Source organism: Elephantulus edwardii, unplaced genomic scaffold (genome assembly GCF_000299155.1).
Source record: "Elephantulus edwardii isolate Elephantulus edwardi_28Jun2011 unplaced genomic scaffold, EleEdw1.0 scaffold00017, whole genome shotgun sequence".
NCBI lineage: Eukaryota > Metazoa > Chordata > Mammalia > Macroscelidea > Macroscelididae > Elephantulus > Elephantulus edwardii.
In genome coordinates this window covers 21219269-21228117 of record NW_006399767.1, presented here as the reverse complement: position 1 = coordinate 21228117, position 8849 = coordinate 21219269, and positions in this window count along the sequence as shown.

Genomic DNA, 8849 nt, shown 5'->3' with positions numbered 1-8849 from the left:
AAAGAGTACACTCTTATAATTTTCTTAATAGGTAAATATAACCCAGAACTAAGATGTCACACACACCCCCAAATGTTGTTGTTGTTGTTAAGTGCCATCGAGTTACAGGCGACTCATAGCGACCCTATGAACGAAAGTCCTCAACACTTGTGTGACTTTCATCCTTTCTCCAGGTTCATAGGGTTTCCGGAGGCAAGCTATTATGGAAGTGGATGCCAATCCTGCTTCCAAGCTTGTTTTAATTGGGGAGCGCCACCAAATACTGGCCGGCATGGGTAAACACATCTGACATATCAGTGTCACAGTGTTCAGCTTCACAAAAATCACAAGTTACCTCTGTATGGCAAGTGGACACACCAGGGCTATATGACCTAGAAGAATGTTTTGAACAAAAACAAGGAAAAACAGGCCTGACGGCAGAGCACCTTCCGCTTAGCCAACTGATCTCTCTGATCACTGATCAACTGATCACCCCAAAGTATATAAAAAAAAACCCCAAACCGTATATAAAATACTGTAAGATTATTATGCAGAAGGATTCATGTCAAAATGAGATAACTTCAAGGGCACATAAATATAAGGAAAAAGAACTGAATAAGTATAAGACTGAATAAGTATAAGAGGGAAAAATCATATTAAGTAGCTTAATAAAAGGTAAAGTATCTTTTAAAACACTTTTTACTGTTTTTAATAGACTACTTTAATCTGATACACACACACATACCCAAAATACAAGCATCTGGTTAATGATAAAACATTAGAAACATTCCTTAGAAATCTTGGACATAAGATTGGATGCCTACTCTTATCAGTTTAACATTTTTCCAGACACCAAGACAATTCAATTAAGAAAACTAAATTAAAAGGAGATCCATTAGAAAACAAACGGGGCAAAATCATCCTTATTTGCAAATAATTTGATTGCTCACATAAAATACCAGTAAGTACCAAATGAAAATAATATACAGCAAATAAAGGAAGTTCAGTAAGGAAACTACAGAAAATAGTTATGTGAAAATAGAGAACATTCTTCAAAGCCAAACAACCAGTCAGAAAATATTAAAAAAAAAAAGATTAGTACTCTTTAACTGTAAAACATGAAATATCTAGGAACAAACTCATAGGACAATGAAATAATAAAACTCTTTTGAAGAATTTATGAAAATACATCAAGAATAGAAAGATTCAATATTATAAAGAGTTCAATCTGCCTTAAATGAGTGAAAAATCCATATTTTAAAGTATATTCAAATATTTTGTTATACTTTAAGTTTTCAACAAAAAAATATTTTAGTAACAAAATTAAGAGAGCAAAAAGCAACAAAGCATTTTTGGTGAAGATAAATAGGAAAAATATCTGTCAAAGGATACAGAAAATTGAGGGTGAGAACTGAGTTTTATATTAGTAAGCAGCATTACTAAATCTGAGAAATACAATTCTGGCTAATTCAGAAACTAAAAGTAGCACCAGTCAAATTCACTAGAAGATACTTAATTGATGAAATATTCTGGAAAAGAAAATCAATGAGAGGAGAGCTGTATTACTGAAGTATGAAAACTAAGTATAAATTAGAGCAATTAAAACAATGTTATATTAGATAGATCGACCGCTAGAACACATTAGAAATTAGCACATGTATACCTAAGAATTCAGTACTTCGATTCAGGGGAGATAATATTGATTTCTCCAATAAAAGAAATGTTGATTTGCAATTTTTAAAATAGGAATCTGGATAATCACACAGAATGCATTACTGATAACAATGTCAGCATTTTCCCCACAGAAAAAGAAATTGCTATTATAGAAAATAACAAATTCATATTGAATGTGAAATACTTAAATGATTATATATCCAATGGAATATTACACAATGATTTTAAAAGATTAAAGTTGGATATCAATGACATCAAAAAAGTATCTCATATATATGCCTTTACATGCAAGAATGCAAACTGCAGACACTATTGAAATAAGATCTAATTTTGTGAAAAACTAAAAGAACACTGAAAAGGAAAAAGTACACACCACATTGCTAACAAGGATTAACCTAATGCGCTGTGGGGGGAAACTACACATAGGACACTACATATTTCATAATAATTTAAATTGTATAATAAGTATTTTTACTCTCATAAATACTATTACACAGAATTTGCTATTTTGACCACTTCTAAGCATTCATAATGTTGCACCACCATCATCAATAACTATTTCTAAAACTTTTTCATCACACCAAATAGAATTTCTGTACCAATTAAGCAATAATTCCTTCCTTTCTCCCTCTGCACCACACTTTAGTCACTCATAACCTCTATTTTCTTTTTTTTTATTATTATCATTATTACTTCTTTATTAGAGCTTAGAGAAAGTTTACAAAAAGATTGGGTTGGTTCCCCCCCCATTCATTCAAACACATTTTCCTCCCTCCAATTCACTTTGTAATGTTTTTCCTTTTCAAGATTGTTAATTGTCATAAATATAATGTCTAATTAACTTTCCACTCATTTCAGACTCTTTTCCTTCACCTATTCCAGTGCAGTGCTCATTGTCTATCCATTTTTCTCCTGCTCTTCCTTCTAACTCCTGGTATCCATCCTATTGTTATAACAATGATAACCTCTATTTTCTATCTCTGTGAACCTGACTAATCTATATATTTGATATAAATGAGTATTTACAATAGCTACTTTTCTACATCTGGCTTAATTCATTCACCATACAGTTTTCAAAGTTCAGCTATCCTATAAACTATAACTTCAGTTTTTTGGCTGAATAATATAAACATTTTATTTATAAGAAAGCAACAAACAAGATACTTCAATACATTTGTCCTCTAATACTGCAAAACAAATTAGTTTGTGCATGAGAGGTGTTTTAAATTCGCTACAACCAGTTGTACCTGATTTAGTGCTTACGACAGAAATCGTAAGCCCAGGGACTATATATTATCTACACAGATAAAAATTAATTAACAACTTGAAGGTAAGGACAAAAAGTGCATTATATTACAACAAGCAAAATGTAATGAATATCAGATCTCTAACTAGCATGGCCTACCAGAACACTGTGTCTGATACACCCAACTAAAGAACTTCACCTTGGAGACTTTCAGTCTGATTTTTAAGTTTACGGCAAGTGTTGGCAGATGCAAAAATAGGACTCCTTCTGACAGTCCTCGAGTCTATACTTGTTCTACAAGACAGAGATCAAGGGTAATCCATTCACTCAAGCTGTTCCTTCAGAGTGAGAGGACGAAGAGAGCAGCAAGGCAGGGGGGCAGGGACTTGCTTTTAAGAGAACCGGAGCATTTAAATAATCCTTCTTAGAATACCACATACTAGTAAAGCTGAGGTTTCTGAACTTCATTTGGACCTATTTACCAGTAACAGTGGTGGTAAAGAAACTATAAAACTTTTTTATTAACTTTCATGGACTCAAATACATTAATTTTTAAAAAAAAGAAAGTGACAGTACTACGTTTCTCAGGGTTACTGACAGTTTCTTAGGCAGTCAGAAGAAACACAAAGCATCTCACTATCATCAAGTCAGAACCGACTCAGCTGTTTCCCTCCGGTTGGTTTCTGTGGCTGGAAATTAGGGGGAAGAGATTGCCTATCTTTCCTCCTTGGAGCCACTGGTGGATTCAAACCATCACAGAGGTGATGGTTCACAACTCCCCCAGGATACACCACTAGAGCTCCACTACTATGCAGTAAGAAATTGGAAGGTATTTCTCTTAACTGTCCACCAACACAGTGTAAGGATCATAAGCACCATATGTACTTCATGATGCTGAAACAGTATAATTGTCTCTTAAAGAAGAAAACAAATCCAGCTGACCTAAATATCAATTTCTTTATTTACACTTACCTTCAGCAGAACTGTTTACAAATTTTATTTTAACAAGATCTTACTGGCTTTTTTTTCATCTTAAAGAATTAAAGTTTATGCTCCAGGATTTAATCAGGAAGTAGACAAAGAGAAGTTCCACAAGGTGGAGTTGCCAATGAGTCCTTGAATACTGTATAAATCTCCCCTGGGAAGCTCTTTCCGCCCCAAGTAGTTCCTGACTGAAAGGCCTTTACAAGGGGGGGAAAGACCTTCTGCTCTTTAATTGCAAAATATAAATGATCTTTCTCTTGAGGAAAGAAATGGCATTTACAAGCATATGGTTTAGTAATTTCTTTCTGCTCTTGATACCCAGGTGGTATGTAATTTGAAGTAGTATCCCTTAAACTTTAAATTAATATCACTTGGGGAGATAAAAGGTGTCCTGTCTGCATCTTAAACATTCTAAAAAAGGCCCATATTCTATGTTCCTTATGGGAAGGATACTTCACAGCCTTTGATATATACTCTACTCCTGTCATCCAAAAGTTTCAATAAGCAGGTGCAGACTGACCATACTGGTAGGTGTAACCTTGATTTTGATATTCTGAAAATGCATTTCTAAACCTTGCAAAAGAGTAATTTCACACAGGCAGTAAAGTTCTACAGTGAGAAAAATGACTGGAGTTCACAGACAGGATTCCGAAATGTCATTCTGTGGGTAAAATGAAGTGATTTCTAACATCCAGTCCAGTTCCAAAATGTTATCATGCCTTGCTGTATAGCCATAATAAATGTCTTTTTATATACTAAACATTAAAGAAGTGTATTATAACAAAAACATGTGACAAGATTATTTTATTGGGCATGTATGTAATTCCATTTACCAAACACCATATTGAGTCTCCACTTCTTAGGAAAAAGACAAACTAGTTACTGAATATATAATTCATTCAATAAAACATATTTTTTTTTGTTCTCTACAATAGAGATCCAGTTCTAGGTGACCAAAATATAGAGATTTAGAAAAGACAAAGCCTCTTTGAGGGACTCACTACACACTGAGGAATTTGGACTAAATGACAAATAATGATCGTTCTAGAATAAACCATAATTTTTTTTAAATCAAATTCTTATCTTCCAAAAATATTGCAAAAACACCTACATCTATGTGAATAGCATAATAAGTGCATAAAAAAATCAGAAAATTATCACTTATACTCTTGCATCAGAGATTAATTATTAACATTCAAATAATTGGCTATTTGTTCTCTAAAATGGAATGCTCACCTCCCAGGGAGACTGAAATAAAAACCACAGGGATTTGGGGAGAAACAAATACCTACTAATAATTAACTTACAAAATTTTTTTAAAATCAGCTCTATTTATATTAATATGGACAACTGCTCCCTCTCTTGATCTATATGTCAAAAAGTCACTTCCCCTTGAAGGTACATATGGTGGTGTGAAAGAAGAATGAGAATTCCACAGAGATGAAGCTTAAAGTAGTGTCCTTACTTGTTCAAAGGAAACAGTATTTGATCTCTCGGTGCCCATCTATGTGAATTTTTCAAAAGCTACTGTTGGTTTTAGTTGCCATCAATTCTGACTCATGATGATCCATGAGCAGAGTTGATCTATTATACAAGGTTTTCATCAGTGACCTTTTGTAGGCAAATCAACAGTCCTGTCTTCTATGTTGCCTCTGGATGGATTCAAGCTGTCAACCTTTTAGCTAGCAATCAAGTGTTTAACTATATATACCACCTAAAGATTTTTCAAATGTTATCTAGCTTTATTTTATATGACAAATGGATTTATAATTTCTTGAAAAGATACTACTGACTGAAAATAATTTTAGAATGTCAACATGAGCAAATAATAAAGGCCAACAGGAAACTTTACTCTGAGTTATTACATTTTATAACATGGACTCCAAAAATCTGAAATAATCAAGATCTATGATTATTAACAATGAGCCTCAATTTTTTTATATTGTGCTCTGACATATTAACTAATAAAATAAATTAAGCTCCAAAGACTTCACATCACATAGATCAGTTAAGATCACAAACACGTAATGTTTAAAGTTATATAATTCTCAAAAAACAAATTATAAAATACTACCAAATTTAATGACAAAAGATGAAGAGCTACATTCCACTGAAATGATACTTGCTCTTTCTGCCACAAATATAGTTTCCATATGAGCAGAAATAATGGTGGAGTACAAGTTCTTCATTTTTATTTTTAAATTGTGCAAATTCTCTTTCAAAAGGTCTCTATAAATGAGGTTAGGGAAAAATTCATTTCAGGCCTCATCCATATTCCCTTCCCAAGGAGGAAGGGTGGTCCCATTTTCTGGGATATAAATTTCTAATAAATCTATCTTACATTTTCAAAACAGAAAAAAAAAAAGAATTTTCATCTCTAAGGAGTAGCATCCACTTCTTAGACAACATGCCTCTGGAAACTCTCTGAATTTTGATAAAGTCAATAGTTATAGAGGAGCTTCAGGCCTTTTGTTCATAGGGTCACTATGAATCATGCTTGACTCAAAGGCAATCAACAACAACAATTATTTAACTAAATATGGGAAGGGTTCATTGTGGGAAAATAAGAATACCCTGAAAATCTACCTTACCACTATCACTCAATGGATGATTTGTCCTTTCTTCTCTCAAAGATCAACCACACATGCTGTGCAGAAGCCCATCTTCTCTCATTTTCTCATCTTCTAGTCCTGCAGTTGATCCTTCTCCACTAGATAATTCTGTGTCATCAATGTTTCCCCTCTCTATTAGATCAATTCTATCAGAATACATATAAATATGAGCTAAAATAGAATTTTATCTATCTCAAAAACAGAAGTCTCTTGATCCAACTCTCCAAATAGCTATTACTCATTTCCTATTTCCTAAGAAAAAATATCTATGAAAAAGAATTGTTCAGTGAAGGAAATAGGAAGGATCTTGGGTGAAAAACAATGTATTAGAAATTTGTAAATTAATCTGTATAAAATTAAAATGAAAGAAAAAGAATTGTTCATAGCGCTGTCTCCATTTCCTCAATCATCATGCTCTTTTCCTCTCTGTCTTCACCATGTTTCTTAAGGTTCCTCTGGGTGGACTCAAACCACTGACCTTGCCAAGTGTGTCCACTAAATCTAATCTTGTCAGGATCACGACTGACCTTAAAAGGTAGCATCTTTGTCCTCTGATGTGACTTTTTAATAGCTTCTGACACAGTGATCACACTTTTTTTCATAACTGTGATTTCAGTGACAGTTTATAAATCAAGTTAACTTTTCATTCAAGCATTCCTACATATTTTGTCCTAGAACATTAATTTACATATCCATAAAGTAATCACATTTCCCCCACTTCTTCCCTTTAATTTTTATTTCCATGAAGCTTTCTATATAGTTCTCTGTGGCTTCTCTTTCTTTAGTGGTTATCTTCTTATTGGGTATTGCCTTTCTTTTCACCCATTCTAATATACTTTATCTGTTCATCAATTTTTACCCCTCTGCCTCCCTTGACATTTTTGTAACCATCCAAAAATTTCCTATCTGTGTGTAAATCTTTCTTCAGCTATTTATAATAATCTTATATAGTATTTGCCTTTTTGTGAGTGACTTATTTCACTCAGCATTATCGCCTCTAGATTTATCCATGTTATATAGTGTTTCTTGAGTTCTTTATTGTTGTTTTAGTATTGCATAGTACTCAATGTGTCAATGTACCATTTTTTTTTAATCTATTAGCCCACTAAAGGATATGAGTTGTTGCACTTCTTGATTATGGTAAACAATGCTGCAATGAACATAGGTATGCATATATCTGTTCATGTTGCAGCTTTAATTTCTTTAGGATAGACAACTAGTAGTGAGATTGCTGGATCTTATGGTATTTCTGTCCTAAGTAAGAGTTCCCTATTCTCCGTATCTGTCTTCCCTTATTAAAACATCTGAATATCTTGGATATTATAACACTTCACTCCTGGTTTTCCTACATCTTCACTGGTCATGCTCTCCCAGGTCTCCATTGCTGGCTCATCTTTCCTAACAGATCTTTCCAATTTCATGGTACCACAGTGCTCAGTCCAAGGTCTCCTCTATTCTCACACTCTCATTAACCTATCTTGACTCAAATACATGACTTCAAAAGCAAACTACATGTGAACAATTCTTAATTTAATTGTTTCCAGCTTTAACTTATCCTCAAACTACTAACTGCTATTGAATTTATGCCAATTCATAGGGACTGCATATATATAAGAACAGAACTGTGATCTCTGGAGGTGTTGCTGTTGTTGTTAGGTGCCATCGAGCCAAGTACGACTCGGGAGACCCTGTGAATAAAAGATCTAAACCTTGTTCTATCCTGTGCCATCCTCACACTTCCTAACACACAATGGCCATTGCAGCAGTCACCATGTCAATCTACCTGTTTGAAAGTCTTCTCCTTCGCTGACCCTCTACCCTTCCCAACATCATGTCCCTCTCTAGGGAATAGCCCCTCCTAGTAACATGCCCAAGGTATGTGAGGAACAGTTTAATCATTCGTGTCACTCCAGCTGTACCCTCTCTAAGACATATCTGTCTGCTCTCTTGGTCATCCACAGCTCAAAGATGTTAATTCTTTTCCTGTCATCCTTACTCACTCTCCAGCTCTCGGATGTACAGCAAGTAACTGGAAAGATAGTGGCCTGAATCAGATGCACCTTAGTCCCCAAGCTGATATTATTACTTCTCAATAATTTGAAGAAGTCCCTAATTGCAGATTTTCCCAGTGCAATGTGTCTCCTTATTTCCTGACTACTGGTACCAAGGGGGGTAACTGTGGATCCAAGTAAGATGAAGCTGTTGACAGTTTCAATCATTTCTCTATCCATCATTATGCTGCCTATTAGTTCATTGGTAAGAATCTTTGTGGAGGTTTTAAGAAGTCTTTTTTTAAAATTTTATTTTATTTATTTTACTGAACATTTACAGAGATTTTGGATTTCCATTCATTC